This window comes from Microcebus murinus, chromosome 24, assembly GCF_040939455.1.
Source record: "Microcebus murinus isolate Inina chromosome 24, M.murinus_Inina_mat1.0, whole genome shotgun sequence".
Classification (NCBI taxonomy): domain Eukaryota; kingdom Metazoa; phylum Chordata; class Mammalia; order Primates; family Cheirogaleidae; genus Microcebus; species Microcebus murinus.
The window spans coordinates 31026861-31044473 of NC_134127.1; the positions used below are offsets into that span (position 1 = coordinate 31026861).

Consider the following 17613-nt stretch of genomic DNA (forward strand, 5'->3'; position numbering starts at 1 on the left):
CTGTCATTGTCACTGTTGTCATTGTCACTGTCCATGTCATTGTCACTGACATTGTGATTGTCACTGTCAATGTCATTGTCACTGTCACTGTCATTGTCACTGTCACTGTCATTGTCACTGTTGATGACATTGTCATTTTCACTGTTGATGTCATTGTCATTTTCACTGTTGATGTCATTGTCACTGTCACTGTAGATGTCATTGTCACTGTTGATATCAATGTCACTGTCCATGTCATTGTCATTGTCACTGTTGTCATTGTCACTGCCGATGTCATTGTCACTGTTGAAGTCATTGTCACTGTCGATGTCATTGTCACTGTGGATGTCATTGTCACTGTCATTGTCACTGTCGATGTCATTGTAATTGTCGATGTCATTGTCATTGTCACTGTTGATGTCATTGTTACTGTTGATGTCATTGTCACTGTTGTCATTGTCACTGTCATTGCGATTGTCACTGACGATGGCATGGTCACTGTCCATGTCATTGTCGATGTCATTGTCACCGTGCATGTCATTGCCACTGTCATTGTCACTGTCGATGTAATTGTCACTGTCATTGTCACTGTTGCCATTGTCACTGTCCATGTCATTGTCACTGTTGATGTCATTGTCACTGACATTGTCATTGTCACTGTCATTGTGATTGTCACTGTCAATGTCATTGTCACTGTCACTGTTGTCATTGTCACTGTCATTGTGATTGTCACTGACGATGTCATGGTCACTGACATGTCATTGTCGATGTCATTGTCACCGTGCATGTCATTGCCATTGTTATTGTCACTGTCGATGTCATTGTCACTGTCATTGTCACTGTTGATGTCATTGTCACTGTCGATGTCATTTGTTCTGTCACCATTTGGAGAGCACGGCGGGGGTCCAGGGGGGTGACCCCAACCCTCAGCACCCACCACCGTGCCTGGCACCCCAGACCACTCCGTGGGGCCTCCTCTTGCCCAAAGCTGCAGCACTGCAGCCAAGCAACAACAGGCATGGCATCGGGACTGTCCAGACTCAGACCAAGGGTCTGGTCTGTGGGAACCAACAGGCTGGAGGAAACCTTGAGAGTCTGAGAGGGGAGGGAGTTGTAGAAGGCCAGGATGTCATTTTGAGGGAGTATGTGACCAGAACTCTTCCCATTGATTTTGGCGTTCTATGGACTACACGTAGGAATCTTTGGTGGTGGCACCAGATGTTGGGGGATGCACAGTCACACACAGACGTGCTTGACAGGCCTACTTTTACTTTTCATTTCGGAGTCATTTTTTAAAAAAAAATGCCTTTTGGCCGGGTGTGGTGGCTAACGCCTGTAATACTAGCACACTGGGAGGCCAAGGTGGGTGGATTGTTCGAGGTCAGGAGTTCGAAACCAGCCTGAGCAAGAGCGAGACCCCATCTCTACTATAAATAGAAAGAAATTAATTGGCCAACTAATATATATATATATATATATATATATATATATATATATGCAAAAAAAAATGTTAGCCGGGCATGGTGGCGCATGCCTGTAGTCCCAGCTACTTGGGAGGCTGAGGCAGCAGGATTGCTTCAGTCCAGGAGATTGAGGTTGCTGTGAGCTAGGCTGACACCATGGCACTCACTCTAGCCAGAGCAACAAAGCTAGACTCAGTCTCTAAAAAAAAAAATGCACCTAACCTCCATTATTGCATTTTCTTTTCTCTCTATTTTCAAGCAGATTATGGGAGTACAAGTATTCAGGTTCCAGGTATTGCCCGTGCCCCCCTAACCCTGTTGCCTTGTTCATTTATCTCTCATGTTTTAGCAGCGTATTGTGGGGGTACCAATGTTAAGGTCGGGTACATTGCCCTCTCCTCGCCTCCCCCCTCTGGTGAGAGCTTCAAGTGCGCCCATCCGCCAGTTGGTACACACCCACCCCATTCCTAATGGGTGTGTATGCCCATCCCCTCCCCCCACACGACCGACCTCCACCTTATCACGGTGATTCCTCTACATCCCCTTAGGTGTCCATGGGTTACTCCCAATTTGACAGTGAGCACGCAGGTGGTGTTCCTGTGTCGATTCTTGGGATATTTGGTTTACTGGAACGGGTTCCAGCTCTGGCCAGGAGAACACGAGAGGAGCCCTCTCACTGCTGTTCCCCATAGCCAAATAGCACTCCGTGGTGTACACGTGCCACATGTTATTAATGCACTCCTGGATGGATGGGCACTCGGGTCGCTTCCACATCTTTGCGATTGTGAATTGTGCCCTAACTGTTACCCTACCCCTTACCCAGCCCCACTCCTCTGCCCCTGCCTGACGCACTCCTCCCACACCAGGCCCGTCACTGGCCTCGGCCCCTGCCCCTGCCTGACCGGCTCCTTCCCGCTCTGGCCCATCACCGTCACCGTCACCGTCCTCTGCCCCTGCCTGAAAGGCTCCTCCCCGACCGGCCCACCACCTGGGCCACTGCCTGACTTGCTCCTCCCCGGCCAGGCCAGTCACTGTCCTGGGCCCCTGCCTGACCTCCTCCTTCCCGCCCGGCCTGTCACCGTCCTCGGCCCCTGCCTGACCAGCTCCTCCATCGCCTGGGCCTTCCAGGGGCTTGGTGTGGACGCTGATTCCAGGAAGCCCTCCAGCAACCCGGCAGCAGGGCTGCCCCAGCAGTCTAGCACAGGCATCGCTAAGTCGCCTGCCGGGGACGTGCCCCGCTGTGCCGCGGGGGCCCAGCCTGGTGTCTTCCCTGAGGCCCTGGGGCTGCCGCTCCCTGCAAGGGGAGAGCCGCGGAGGTGGGGACCGCCTCCTGATGGGGACGTACACGCAGCTCTCCACGTCGGATTCCGGGGCTCTCTGTCCTGCCTGAAGGCCCAGCTGGCCTGCCGGTCCTTAGAGTGCCAGAAACATCCTCAAACTGATATTGCGAGTCCGGTGGGTGTCTGCACTTTTGTGCTGGGCACCCCAGGGAGGCCCAGGGGCTGGCTGGACAACGAGGTCTGCTTGGGGGCTTTGGAGGAGCAACCGATTCCCTTTGGACTTTGGTAGCAGCGTCCCAGGTGTCTCTGAGCCCTGCGCCATGTCCGGGAGGAGGTGGGAGGGGCCACGACCTCCAGTCATGTTCCCGGGGTGGCACGGCAATTGGCTTCATCCACAGGCTGCTTGGCCTGGGCTCCCAACACCTGGGCCTTTGGGGGACTGGCCCTGTTCTTGCCAACGCTTCCTGCAGGGACCCGGAGCAGGGAGGTTGCGTCTCCCAGCCCTGGGTCGGGCGGAGCCCCAGCGGGCCATGCCCACAACCTCTCTCAGCACGGGTCCCCCAGAACGCTCCTTTGGGACCAGGATTCTCCTGCGGGTGACTTCTTAAAGTCTGGCCCATGGATGGAGGGGCACCAGGAGTAGAGGAGCCGGAAACGGAAGGGGGTGCCCATGCGAGGGGACATTTTCAAGCCAAGTCCCAGCTTCAGCCTGATCCTCCTGGGAAATCCGGGGTGTACGTCACACCTCCTGGTTGTCCCGCTCTGAGAGAAGGAGCCGGGCTTCGCATTCCCACAGCAGCCAGTCGTGCTCCTCACAGCCAAATGGCACTCCGTGGTGTCCACGCGCCACATTTTATTAATGCACTCCTGGATGGATGGGCACTCGGGTCGCTTCCACATCTTTGCGATTGTGAATTGTGCCCTAACTGTAACCCTAACCCTTACCCAGCCCGTCTCCTCTGCCCCTGCCTGACGCACTCCTCCCCGGCCAGGCCCATCACTGTCCTGGGCCCCCACCTGACCGGCTCCTTCCCGCCCGGCCTGTCACCGTCCTCTGCCCCTGCCTGACATGCTCCTTCCCGCCCGGCCTCTCACCATCCTCGGCCCCTGCCTGACCGGCTGGCTCCTCCATCGCCTGGGCCTTCCAAGGGCTTGGTGTGGACGCTGCTTCCAGGAAGCCCTCCAGAAACCCGGAATCAGGGTGGCCGCAGCAGTCTCCTGCAGCCCTCCCTAAGTAACATGGGGGGAACGAGCCCCCGCTGTGCCACAGGGACCCAGCCTGGTGTCTTCCCTGAGGCCCTGGGGCTGCTGATCCCCGCAAGGGGAGAGCTGCGGAGGTGGGGACCGCCTCCTAATGGGGAAGTACACCCAGCTCTCCCCGTCAGATTCTGGGGCTCTCTGTCCTGCCTGAAGGCCCAGCTGGCCTGCGGGTCCTTAGAGTGGCAGAAACATCCTCCAACTGATATTGCGAGTCCGGTGGGTGTCTGCACTTTTGTGCTGGGCACCCCAGGGAGGCCCGGGGGCTGGCTGGACAACGTGGTCTGCTGGGCGGGGGGTTTGGAGGAGCAACCGATGCCCTTTGCACTTTGGGTAGCAAGGGTCTGAGGTGTCTCTGAGCCCTGTGCCATGTCGGTGGGGGGGGCGGGGGCGGGGGGGGGAAGAGGAGGAGGAGGAGGTGGGAAGGGCCGGGGCCTGCAGTCCTGTTCCCGGGGTGGCACGGCAAGTGGCTTCTTCCACAGGCTGCTTGGCCTGGGCTCCCTGCACCTGGGCCTTTGGAGGACCGGCCCTGTGCTTGCCAACACTTCCTGCAGGGACCCAGAGCTGGGAGGTTGCGTCTCTCAGCCCTGGGTCGGGCAGAGCCCCAGCGGGCCATGCCCACAACCTCTCTCAGCACCGGTCCCCCAGAAGGCTCCTTTGGGACCAGGATTCTCTTGCGGTGACTCTAAGGTCTGGCCCCTGGATGGAGGGGCACCAGGAGTAGAGGAGCAGGAAGGGGAAGGGGGTGGCCATTCGAGGGGACACTTTGAGGCCAAGTCCCAGCTTCAGCCTGATCCTCCTGGGAACCCCGCTCTGAGACAAGGAGCCGGGCTTCGCATTCCCACAGCAGCCAGTCGTGGGCTGAGGACACCTGGGGCGTTGGGAACTCCCTGGCTTCTCCTTGGTTTAACATCTGGAGCTGCTTGGGAATTGTGCCGCCACACACACCCGAGTGCAGGTGTCTTCCGCACAGACTGCGGGCCTCGCTCTTCTGAATGCCGCTAGCTCGCCACCCACCCACGGGTGAACCTGGTCAGGGTGCTTTCTCTCGGGGGCAGACTCTGATCCGGGCGGGCTACCGGTGTCTCTGTTTGCTCGTTTCTTTCTTCCATTTCGGGAAAGGCTTCCTTGCTGGGTGTGGAAATCTCCTATGCCTTCCCTCGCCTATTCTGTCAGCTTTCAAATTCTCTTTCAGTTGCCACCCTCACAGATGGATTAGGAAACTCTTTCCGGTGCACTCATTAGTGAAATGACCTCAAGGAAGCTGGAATCCAATATCTAATGGCCGATTTTTGGCGAGTCCACACGCCAGGGTGGTCGGGGTCCAATGCAGCCCCGGCCAGGCCCAGGCCCCTTGGACTGGGCCACAGGAGGACACAGAGGAGGGTCCCGGCCCCCACGGTAGCGGTGCCGGCAGTTCTCCAAGGGCTTGGGCGTTTTCCAGAGGTGGGAGATGGAGGGGACTGATTTCTTCAGCGCCCCACAAACCACGCCACCCCACCCCACCCCACCCATGGGACACATCCCCAGAGAGAGATGCCCCATACACTCGCTCCCCTCCCCCTTGCGCTGTGCCCCAGTCCTGGCCCGGGGGAATAGGCGGCAGCCCACCCACAGGGCGGGGGGAGGGGGGCACAGCTGAAAGCGGTTGTGGGGGAGGGCGGCCCCTGGCTGGGGTCAGAGGGCGAGCGCCGGGCGCGTGCGCAGTCAGCGGCGGCGACGCGCTGGGGGTGGGCGGCGGGTAGGTGAAGGAGGCCAGGCGGGGAGAGGAGGGGGGCTGGAAGGTCTCCACCTTGGCGAGTCCAGCCGTGGAGGCGCATCTTGTGTGAGTGTGAGTGAGTGTGAGTGTGTGTGTGTGTAGAGAGAGACAGCCCCCCGCCCCGCCCCGCCCCGCCCCGCCCATCACCCCGGTCCCTCGGAGCCCGCCGGACCCGGCCGCCGGCGAACTCAACAGGCCCGGCCCGGCGCGGGGCCTGGGGCGGGAGGCGGCGGCGGGGAAGCGCAGAGAGGCTCGGCTTCTCGAGCGGGGCAGGGGCGCCCTCCGCCGTCTAGGGCCACACCACCCTGAACGCTCCCCATCTCCTCTGGTCTCGGAAGCTAAGCAGGGTCGGGCCTCGTTAGTACTTGGATGGGAGACCGCCCGGGAATCACGGGTGCCCTAGGCGGCGGCTTTTTTTTTTTTTTTTGCCTCTCGTTCTGTCCCCTTTCTGGGAGCGCGGCGGCGGCCCGGGGTGGGGGTCACCCCCACCCTCAGCGCCCGCCGCTGTGCCTGGCGCCCCAGCCCGCACCGTGGGGCCTCCTCTTGTCCCAAGCCGCGACACCGCCGCCACGCGGCAGCACGCGTGGCATCTGGACTGTCAGGTCTCAGACCAAAGGTCTGCTCTGTGGGAACCGACACGCTGGAGGAAACCTTGAGAGTCTGAGAGGGGAGGGAGTTCCAGAAGAAGGCCAGGATGTCATTTTGAGGGAGTATGTGACCAGAACTCGTCCCGTTGCTTTTGGGGTTCTACGGGCTCCACGTAGGAATCTTTGGTGGTGGCACCTGATGTTGGGGGATCCGGAGTCACACCCAGACCTGCTCCACAGGCCTCCTTTTACTTTTCTCTTCGGATTCATTATTTTTAAAAAGTGTCTCTTACCTCTATTATTGCATTTTCTTTTTTTTTTTTTCTTTTTTTTTTTTTTTTTTGAGACAGAGTCTCACTTTGTTGTCCAGGCTAGAGTGAGTGCCGTGGCGTCACCCTAGCTCACAGCAACCTCAAACTCCTGGGCTCGAGTGATCCTTCTGCCTCAGCCTCCCGAGTAGCTGGGACTACAGGCATGCGCCACTATGCCCGGCTAATTTTTTTTATATATATATATATATCAGTTGGCCAATCAATTTCTTTCTATTTATAGTAGAGACGGGGTCTCGCTCTTGCTCAGGCTGGTTTTGAACTCCTGACCTTGAGCAATCCACCCGCCTCGGCCTCCCAAGAGCTAGGATTACAGGCGTGAGCCACCGCGCCCGGCCTCTATTATTGCATTTTCTTTTCTCTCTCTTTTCAAGCAGATGATGGGAGTACAAGTATTCAGGTGACATGTGTTGCCCGTGCCCCCCTCCCCCCTGTGTTCTTATTCATTTACCTCTCATGTTGTATACCTCCAGCGTATTGTGGGGGTACCAATGTTAAGGTCGGGTACGTTGCCCTCTCCCAGCCTCCCCCCTCGGGTCATTAGCTTCAAGTGCGCCCATGCCCCAGTCGGTGCGCACCCACCCCATTCCTAATGGATGTGTATGCCCATCCCCTCCCCCCACCCGCCCGACACCCACCCGAGGAAGGGGATTCCTCTCTGTCCACTTAGGTGTCCATCCGTTCGTACCAATTTGCCGGTGAGCGCGCTCACGTGGTGCTCGTGTGTCCATTCTTGGGATACTTGGCTTACTGGAACGGGTTCCAGCTCTGGCCAGGAGAACACGAGAGGTGCCCTCTCACCGCTGCTCCTCACAGCCGAATGGCACTCCGTGGTGTCCACGCGCCACATTTTATTAATGCACTCCTGGATGGATGGGCACTCGGGTGGCTTCCACATCTTTGCGATTGTGAATTGTGCCCTAACTGTAACCCTAACCCTTACCCAGCCCGTCTCCTCTGCCCCTGCCTGACTCGCTCCTCCCCGGCCAGGCCCGTCACTGTCCTGGGCCCCCGCCTGACCGGCTCCTTCCCGCCCGGCCTGTCACCGTCCTCTGCCCCTGCCTGACATGCTCCTTCCCGCCCGGCCTCTCACCGTCCTCGGCCCCTGCCTGACCGGCTGGCTCCTCCGTCGCCTGGGCCTTCCAAGGGCTTGGTGTGGACGCTGCTTCCAGGAAGCCCTCCAGAAACCCGGCAGCAGGGTGGCCGCAGCAGTCTCCAGCAGCCGTCCCTAAGGCGCTTGTGCGGGGGGAACGTGCCCCCCCGCTGTGCCCCCTCCCCCCCCCCCCCCCGCTGTGCCGTGGGGGGGCCCAGCCTGGTGTCTTGCCTGAGGCCCTGGGGCTGCCGCTCCCCGCAAGGGGAGAGCCCCGGAGGTGGGGACCGCCTCCTGATGGGGACGTACACGCAGCTCTCCACGTCGGATTCCGGGGCTCTCTGTCCTGCCCGAAGGCCCAGCTGGCCTGCGGGTCCTTAGAGTGGCAAAAACATCCGAAAACTGAGACTGAGGGTCCCGTGGGTGTCTGCACTTTTGTGCTGGGCACCCCAGGGAGGCCCGGGGGCTGGCTGGACAACGTGGTCTGCTGGGCGGGGGGTTTGGAGGAGCAACCGATGCCCTTTGCACTTTGGGTAGCAAGGGTCTGAGGTGTCTCTGAGCCCTGTGCCATGTCGGTGGAGGGGTGGGGGCGGGGGGTGGGGGGGAAGAGGAGGAGGAGGAGGTGGGAAGGGCCGGGGCCTGCAGTCCTGTTCCCGGGGTGGCACGGCAAGTGGCTTCTTCCACAGGCTGCTTGGCCTGGGCTCCCTGCACCTGGGCCTTTGGAGGACCGGCCCTGTGCTTGCCAACACTTCCTGCAGGGACCCAGAGCTGGGAGGTGGCGTCTCTCAGCCCTGGGTCGGGCAGAGCCCCAGCGGGCCATGCCCACAACCTCTCTCAGCACCGGTCCCCCAGAAGGCTCCTTTGGGACCAGGATTCTCTTGCGGTGACTCTTTAAGGTCTGGCCCCTGGATGGAGGGGCACCAGGAGTAGAGGAGCAGGAAGGGGAAGGGGGTGGCCATGCGAGGGGACACTTTGCGGCCAAGTCCCAGCTTCAGCCTGATCCTCCTGGGAACCCCGCTCTGAGACAAGGAGCCGGGCTTCGCATTCCCACAGCAGCCAGTCGTGGGCTGAGGACACCTGGGGCGTTGGGAACTCCCTGGCTTCTCCTTGGTTTAACATCTGGAGCTGCTTGGGAATTGTGCCGCCACACACACCCGAGTGCAGGTGTCTTCCGCACAGACTGCGGGCCTCGCTCTTCTGAATGCCGCTAGCTCGCCACCCACCCACGGGTGAACCTGGTCAGGGTGCTTTCTCTCGGGGGCAGACTCTGATCCGGGCGGGCTACCGGTGTCTCTGTTTGCTCGTTTCTTTCTTCCATTTCGGGAAAGGCTTCCTTGCTGGGTGTGGAAATCTCCTATGCCTTCCCTCGCCTATTCTGTCAGCTTTCAAATTCTCTTTCAGTTGCCACCCTCACAGATGGATTAGGAAACTCTTTCCGGTGCACTCATTAGTGAAATGACCTCAAGGAAGCTGGAATCCAATATCTAATGGCCGATTTTTGGCGAGTCCACACGCCAGGGTGGTCGGGGTCCAATGCAGCCCCGGCCAGGCCCAGGCCCCTTGGACTGGGCCACAGGAGGACACAGAGGAGGGTCCCGGCCCCCACGGTAGCGGTGCCGGCAGTTCTCCAAGGGCTTGGGCGTTTTCCAGAGGTGGGAGATGGAGGGGACTGATTTCTTCAGCGCCCCACAAACCACGCCACCCCACCCCACCCCACCCATGGGACACATCCCCAGAGAGAGATGCCCCATACACTCGCTCCCCTCCCCCTTGCGCTGTGCCCCAGTCCTGGCCCGGGGGAATAGGCGGCAGCCCACCCACAGGGCGGGGGGAGGGGGGCACAGCTGAAAGCGGTTGTGGGGGAGGGCGGCCCCTGGCTGGGGTCAGAGGGCGAGCGCCGGGCGCGTGCGCAGTCAGCGGCGGCGACGCGCTGGGGGTGGGCGGCGGGTAGGTGAAGGAGGCCAGGCGGGGAGAGGAGGGGGGCTGGAAGGTCTCCACCTTGGCGAGTCCAGCCGTGGAGGCGCATCTTGTGTGAGTGTGAGTGAGTGTGAGTGTGTGTGTGTGTAGAGAGAGACAGCCCCCCGCCCCGCCCCGCCCCGCCCCGCCCCGCCCATCACCCCGGTCCCTCGGAGCCCGCCGGACCCGGCCGCCGGCGAACTCAACAGGCCCGGCCCGGCGCGGGGCCTGGGGCGGGAGGCGGCGGCGGGGAAGCGCAGAGAGGCTCGGCTTCTCGAGCGGGGCAGGGGCGCCCTCCGCCGTCTAGGGCCACACCACCCTGAACGCCCCCCATCTCCTCTGGTCTCGGAAGCTAAGCAGGGTCGGGCCTCGTTAGTACTTGGATGGGAGACCGCCCGGGAATCACGGGTGCCCTAGGCGGCGGCTTTTTTTTTTTTTTTTGCCTCTCGTTCTGTCCCCTTTCTGGGAGCGCGGCGGCGGCCCGGGGTGGGGGTCACCCCCACCCTCAGCGCCCGCCGCTGTGCCTGGCGCCCCAGCCCGCACCGTGGGGCCTCCTCTTGTCCCAAGCCGCGACACCGCCGCCACGCGGCAGCACGCGTGGCATCTGGACTGTCAGGTCTCAGACCAAAGGTCTGCTCTGTGGGAACCGACACGCTGGAGGAAACCTTGAGAGTCTGAGAGGGGAGGGAGTTCCAGAAGAAGGCCAGGATGTCATTTTGAGGGAGTATGTGACCAGAACTCGTCCCGTTGCTTTTGGGGTTCTACGGGCTCCACGTAGGAATCTTTGGTGGTGGCACCTGATGTTGGGGGATCCGGAGTCACACCCAGACCTGCTCCACAGGCCTCCTTTTACTTTTCTCTTCGGATTCATTATTTTTAAAAAGTGTCTCTTACCTCTATTATTGCATTTTCTTTTTTTTTTTTTTCTTTTTTTTTTTTTTTTTTTGAGACAGAGTCTCACTTTGTTGTCCAGGCTAGAGTGAGTGCCGTGGCGTCACCCTAGCTCACAGCAACCTCAAACTCCTGGGCTCGAGTGATCCTTCTGCCTCAGCCTCCCGAGTAGCTGGGACTACAGGCATGCGCCACTATGCCCGGCTAATTTTTTTTATATATATATATATATCAGTTGGCCAATCAATTTCTTTCTATTTATAGTAGAGACGGGGTCTCGCTCTTGCTCAGGCTGGTTTTGAACTCCTGACCTTGAGCAATCCACCCGCCTCGGCCTCCCAAGAGCTAGGATTACAGGCGTGAGCCACCGCGCCCGGCCTCTATTATTGCATTTTCTTTTCTCTCTCTTTTCAAGCAGATGATGGGAGTACAAGTATTCAGGTGACATGTGTTGCCCGTGCCCCCCTCCCCCCTGTGTTCTTATTCATTTACCTCTCATGTTGTATACCTCCAGCGTATTGTGGGGGTACCAATGTTAAGGTCGGGTACGTTGCCCTCTCCCAGCCTCCCCCCTCGGGTCATTAGCTTCAAGTGCGCCCATGCCCCAGTCGGTGCGCACCCACCCCATTCCTAATGGATGTGTATGCCCATCCCCTCCCCCCACCCGCCCGACACCCACCCGAGGAAGGGGATTCCTCTCTGTCCACTTAGGTGTCCATCCGTTCGTACCAATTTGCCGGTGAGCGCGCTCACGTGGTGCTCGTGTGTCCATTCTTGGGATACTTGGCTTACTGGAACGGGTTCCAGCTCTGGCCAGGAGAACACGAGAGGTGCCCTCTCACCGCTGCTCCTCACAGCCGAATGGCACTCCGTGGTGTCCACGCGCCACATTTTATTAATGCACTCCTGGATGGATGGGCACTCGGGTGGCTTCCACATCTTTGCGATTGTGAATTGTGCCCTAACTGTAACCCTAACCCTTACCCAGCCCGTCTCCTCTGCCCCTGCCTGACTCGCTCCTCCCCGGCCAGGCCCGTCACTGTCCTGGGCCCCCGCCTGACCGGCTCCTTCCCGCCCGGCCTGTCACCGTCCTCTGCCCCTGCCTGACATGCTCCTTCCCGCCCGGCCTCTCACCGTCCTCGGCCCCTGCCTGACCGGCTGGCTCCTCCGTCGCCTGGGCCTTCCAAGGGCTTGGTGTGGACGCTGCTTCCAGGAAGCCCTCCAGAAACCCGGCAGCAGGGTGGCCGCAGCAGTCTCCAGCAGCCGTCCCTAAGGCGCTTGTGCGGGGGAACGTGCCCCCCCCCCGCTGTGCCCCCTCCCCCCCCCCCCCCGCTGTGCCGTGGGGGGGCCCAGCCTGGTGTCTTGCCTGAGGCCCTGGGGCTGCCGCTCCCCGCAAGGGGAGAGCCCCGGAGGTGGGGACCGCCTCCTGATGGGGACGTACACGCAGCTCTCCACGTCGGATTCCGGGGCTCTCTGTCCTGCCCGAAGGCCCAGCTGGCCTGCGGGTCCTTAGAGTGGCAAAAACATCCGAAAACTGAGACTGAGGGTCCCGTGGGTGTCTGCACTTTTGTGCTGGGCACCCCAGGGAGGCCCGGGGGCTGGCTGGACAACGTGGTCTGCTGGGCGGGGGGTTTGGAGGAGCAACCGATGCCCTTTGCACTTTGGGTAGCAAGGGTCTGAGGTGTCTCTGAGCCCTGTGCCATGTCGGTGGAGGGGTGGGGGCGGGGGGTGGGGGGGAAGAGGAGGAGGAGGAGGTGGGAAGGGCCGGGGCCTGCAGTCCTGTTCCCGGGGTGGCACGGCAAGTGGCTTCTTCCACAGGCTGCTTGGCCTGGGCTCCCTGCACCTGGGCCTTTGGAGGACCGGCCCTGTGCTTGCCAACACTTCCTGCAGGGACCCAGAGCTGGGAGGTGGCGTCTCTCAGCCCTGGGTCGGGCAGAGCCCCAGCGGGCCATGCCCACAACCTCTCTCAGCACCGGTCCCCCAGAAGGCTCCTTTGGGACCAGGATTCTCTTGCGGTGACTCTTTAAGGTCTGGCCCCTGGATGGAGGGGCACCAGGAGTAGAGGAGCAGGAAGGGGAAGGGGGTGGCCATGCGAGGGGACACTTTGCGGCCAAGTCCCAGCTTCAGCCTGATCCTCCTGGGAACCCCGCTCTGAGACAAGGAGCCGGGCTTCGCATTCCCACAGCAGCCAGTCGTGGGCTGAGGACACCTGGGGCGTTGGGAACTCCCTGGCTTCTCCTTGGTTTAACATCTGGAGCTGCTTGGGAATTGTGCCGCCACACACACCCGAGTGCAGGTGTCTTCCGCACAGACTGCGGGCCTCGCTCTTCTGAATGCCGCTAGCTCGCCACCCACCCACGGGTGAACCTGGTCAGGGTGCTTTCTCTCGGGGGCAGACTCTGATCCGGGCGGGCTACCGGTGTCTCTGTTTGCTCGTTTCTTTCTTCCATTTCGGGAAAGGCTTCCTTGCTGGGTGTGGAAATCTCCTATGCCTTCCCTCGCCTATTCTGTCAGCTTTCAAATTCTCTTTCAGTTGCCACCCTCACAGATGGATTAGGAAACTCTTTCCGGTGCACTCATTAGTGAAATGACCTCAAGGAAGCTGGAATCCAATATCTAATGGCCGATTTTTGGCGAGTCCACACGCCAGGGTGGTCGGGGTCCAATGCAGCCCCGGCCAGGCCCAGGCCCCTTGGACTGGGCCACAGGAGGACACAGAGGAGGGTCCCGGCCCCCACGGTAGCGGTGCCGGCAGTTCTCCAAGGGCTTGGGCGTTTTCCAGAGGTGGGAGATGGAGGGGACTGATTTCTTCAGCGCCCCACAAACCACGCCACCCCACCCCACCCCACCCATGGGACACATCCCCAGAGAGAGATGCCCCATACACTCGCTCCCCTCCCCCTTGCGCTGTGCCCCAGTCCTGGCCCGGGGGAATAGGCGGCAGCCCACCCACAGGGCGGGGGGAGGGGGGCACAGCTGAAAGCGGTTGTGGGGGAGGGCGGCCCCTGGCTGGGGTCAGAGGGCGAGCGCCGGGCGCGTGCGCAGTCAGCGGCGGCGACGCGCTGGGGGTGGGCGGCGGGTAGGTGAAGGAGGCCAGGCGGGGAGAGGAGGGGGGCTGGAAGGTCTCCACCTTGGCGAGTCCAGCCGTGGAGGCGCATCTTGTGTGAGTGTGAGTGAGTGTGAGTGTGTGTGTGTGTAGAGAGAGACAGCCCCCCGCCCCGCCCCGCCCCGCCCCGCCCCGCCCATCACCCCGGTCCCTCGGAGCCCGCCGGACCCGGCCGCCGGCGAACTCAACAGGCCCGGCCCGGCGCGGGGCCTGGGGCGGGAGGCGGCGGCGGGGAAGCGCAGAGAGGCTCGGCTTCTCGAGCGGGGCAGGGGCGCCCTCCGCCGTCTAGGGCCACACCACCCTGAACGCCCCCCATCTCCTCTGGTCTCGGAAGCTAAGCAGGGTCGGGCCTCGTTAGTACTTGGATGGGAGACCGCCCGGGAATCACGGGTGCCCTAGGCGGCGGCTTTTTTTTTTTTTTTTGCCTCTCGTTCTGTCCCCTTTCTGGGAGCGCGGCGGCGGCCCGGGGTGGGGGTCACCCCCACCCTCAGCGCCCGCCGCTGTGCCTGGCGCCCCAGCCCGCACCGTGGGGCCTCCTCTTGTCCCAAGCCGCGACACCGCCGCCACGCGGCAGCACGCGTGGCATCTGGACTGTCAGGTCTCAGACCAAAGGTCTGCTCTGTGGGAACCGACACGCTGGAGGAAACCTTGAGAGTCTGAGAGGGGAGGGAGTTCCAGAAGAAGGCCAGGATGTCATTTTGAGGGAGTATGTGACCAGAACTCGTCCCGTTGCTTTTGGGGTTCTACGGGCTCCACGTAGGAATCTTTGGTGGTGGCACCTGATGTTGGGGGATCCGGAGTCACACCCAGACCTGCTCCACAGGCCTCCTTTTACTTTTCTCTTCGGATTCATTATTTTTAAAAAGTGTCTCTTACCTCTATTATTGCATTTTCTTTTTTTTTTTTTTCTTTTTTTTTTTTTTTTTTGAGACAGAGTCTCACTTTGTTGTCCAGGCTAGAGTGAGTGCCGTGGCGTCACCCTAGCTCACAGCAACCTCAAACTCCTGGGCTCGAGTGATCCTTCTGCCTCAGCCTCCCGAGTAGCTGGGACTACAGGCATGCGCCACTATGCCCGGCTAATTTTTTTTATATATATATATATATCAGTTGGCCAATCAATTTCTTTCTATTTATAGTAGAGACGGGGTCTCGCTCTTGCTCAGGCTGGTTTTGAACTCCTGACCTTGAGCAATCCACCCGCCTCGGCCTCCCAAGAGCTAGGATTACAGGCGTGAGCCACCGCGCCCGGCCTCTATTATTGCATTTTCTTTTCTCTCTCTTTTCAAGCAGATGATGGGAGTACAAGTATTCAGGTGACATGTGTTGCCCGTGCCCCCCTCCCCCCTGTGTTCTTATTCATTTACCTCTCATGTTGTATACCTCCAGCGTATTGTGGGGGTACCAATGTTAAGGTCGGGTACGTTGCCCTCTCCCAGCCTCCCCCCTCGGGTCATTAGCTTCAAGTGCGCCCATGCCCCAGTCGGTGCGCACCCACCCCATTCCTAATGGATGTGTATGCCCATCCCCTCCCCCCACCCGCCCGACACCCACCCGAGGAAGGGGATTCCTCTCTGTCCACTTAGGTGTCCATCCGTTCGTACCAATTTGCCGGTGAGCGCGCTCACGTGGTGCTCGTGTGTCCATTCTTGGGATACTTGGCTTACTGGAACGGGTTCCAGCTCTGGCCAGGAGAACACGAGAGGTGCCCTCTCACCGCTGCTCCTCACAGCCGAATGGCACTCCGTGGTGTCCACGCGCCACATTTTATTAATGCACTCCTGGATGGATGGGCACTCGGGTGGCTTCCACATCTTTGCGATTGTGAATTGTGCCCTAACTGTAACCCTAACCCTTACCCAGCCCGTCTCCTCTGCCCCTGCCTGACTCGCTCCTCCCCGGCCAGGCCCGTCACTGTCCTGGGCCCCCGCCTGACCGGCTCCTTCCCGCCCGGCCTGTCACCGTCCTCTGCCCCTGCCTGACATGCTCCTTCCCGCCCGGCCTCTCACCGTCCTCGGCCCCTGCCTGACCGGCTGGCTCCTCCGTCGCCTGGGCCTTCCAAGGGCTTGGTGTGGACGCTGCTTCCAGGAAGCCCTCCAGAAACCCGGCAGCAGGGTGGCCGCAGCAGTCTCCAGCAGCCGTCCCTAAGGCGCTTGTGCGGGGGAACGTGCCCCCCCGCTGTGCCCCCTCCCCCCCCCCCCGCTGTGCCGTGGGGGGGCCCAGCCTGGTGTCTTGCCTGAGGCCCTGGGGCTGCCGCTCCCGCAAGGGGAGAGCCCCGGAGGTGGGGACCGCCTCCTGATGGGGACGTACACGCAGCTCTCCACGTCGGATTCCGGGGCTCTCTGTCCTGCCCGAAGGCCCAGCTGGCCTGCGGGTCCTTAGAGTGGCAAAAACATCCGAAAACTGAGACTGAGGGTCCCGTGGGTGTCTGCACTTTTGTGCTGGGCACCCCAGGGAGGCCCGGGGGCTGGCTGGACAACGTGGTCTGCTGGGCGGGGGGTTTGGAGGAGCAACCGATGCCCTTTGCACTTTGGGTAGCAAGGGTCTGAGGTGTCTCTGAGCCCTGTGCCATGTCGGTGGAGGGGTGGGGGCGGGGGGTGGGGGGGAAGAGGAGGAGGAGGAGGTGGGAAGGGCCGGGGCCTGCAGTCCTGTTCCCGGGGTGGCATGGCAAGTGGCTTCTTCCACAGGCTGCTTGGCCTGGGCTCCCTGCACCTGGGCCTTTGGAGGACCGGCCCTGTGCTTGCCAACACTTCCTGCAGGGACCCAGAGCTGGGAGGTTGCGTCTCTCAGCCCTGGGTCGGGCAGAGCCCCAGCGGGCCATGCCCACAACCTCTCTCAGCACCGGTCCCCCAGAAGGCTCCTTTGGGACCAGGATTCTCTTGCGGTGACTCTAAGGTCTGGCCCCTGGATGGAGGGGCACCAGGAGTAGAGGAGCAGGAAGGGGAAGGGGGTGGCCATTCGAGGGGACACTTTGAGGCCAAGTCCCAGCTTCAGCCTGATCCTCCTGGGAACCCCGCTCTGAGACAAGGAGCCGGGCTTCGCATTCCCACAGCAGCCAGTCGTGGGCTGAGGACACCTGGGGCGTTGGGAACTCCCTGGCTTCTCCTTGGTTTAACATCTGGAGCTGCTTGGGAATTGTGCCGCCACACACACCCGAGTGCAGGTGTCTTCCGCACAGACTGCGGGCCTCGCTCTTCTGAATGCCGCTAGCTCGCCACCCACCCACGGGTGAACCTGGTCAGGGTGCTTTCTCTCGGGGGCAGACTCTGATCCGGGCGGGCTACCGGTGTCTCTGTTTGCTCGTTTCTTTCTTCCATTTCGGGAAAGGCTTCCTTGCTGGGTGTGGAAATCTCCTATGCCTTCCCTCGCCTATTCTGTCAGCTTTCAAATTCTCTTTCAGTTGCCACCCTCACAGATGGATTAGGAAACTCTTTCCGGTGCACTCATTAGTGAAATGACCTCAAGGAAGCTGGAATCCAATATCTAATGGCCGATTTTTGGCGAGTCCACACGCCAGGGTGGTCGGGGTCCAATGCAGCCCCGGCCAGGCCCAGGCCCCTTGGACTGGGCCACAGGAGGACACAGAGGAGGGTCCCGGCCCCCACGGTAGCGGTGCCGGCAGTTCTCCAAGGGCTTGGGCGTTTTCCAGAGGTGGGAGATGGAGGGGACTGATTTCTTCAGCGCCCCACAAACCACGCCACCCCACCCCACCCCACCCATGGGACACATCCCCAGAGAGAGATGCCCCATACACTCGCTCCCCTCCCCCTTGCGCTGTGCCCCAGTCCTGGCCCGGGGGAATAGGCGGCAGCCCACCCACAGGGCGGGGGGAGGGGGGCACAGCTGAAAGCGGTTGTGGGGGAGGGCGGCCCCTGGCTGGGGTCAGAGGGCGAGCGCCGGGCGCGTGCGCAGTCAGCGG

General features: G+C 61.0%; 3 pseudogenes; all 3 read left to right on the forward strand.

Moving 5' to 3' along the window:
- Window positions 1–6025: 6025 nt before the first annotated feature.
- On the forward strand, window positions 6026–6144 carry LOC142864219 (uncharacterized; annotated as a pseudogene).
- Window positions 6145–10001: 3857 nt separating this feature from the next.
- LOC142864220 (uncharacterized) lies at window positions 10002–10120 on the forward strand (annotated as a pseudogene).
- Window positions 10121–13980: 3860 nt separating this feature from the next.
- Window positions 13981–14099, forward strand: LOC142864221 (uncharacterized; annotated as a pseudogene).
- The last annotated feature ends 3514 nt before the right edge of the window (window positions 14100–17613 follow it).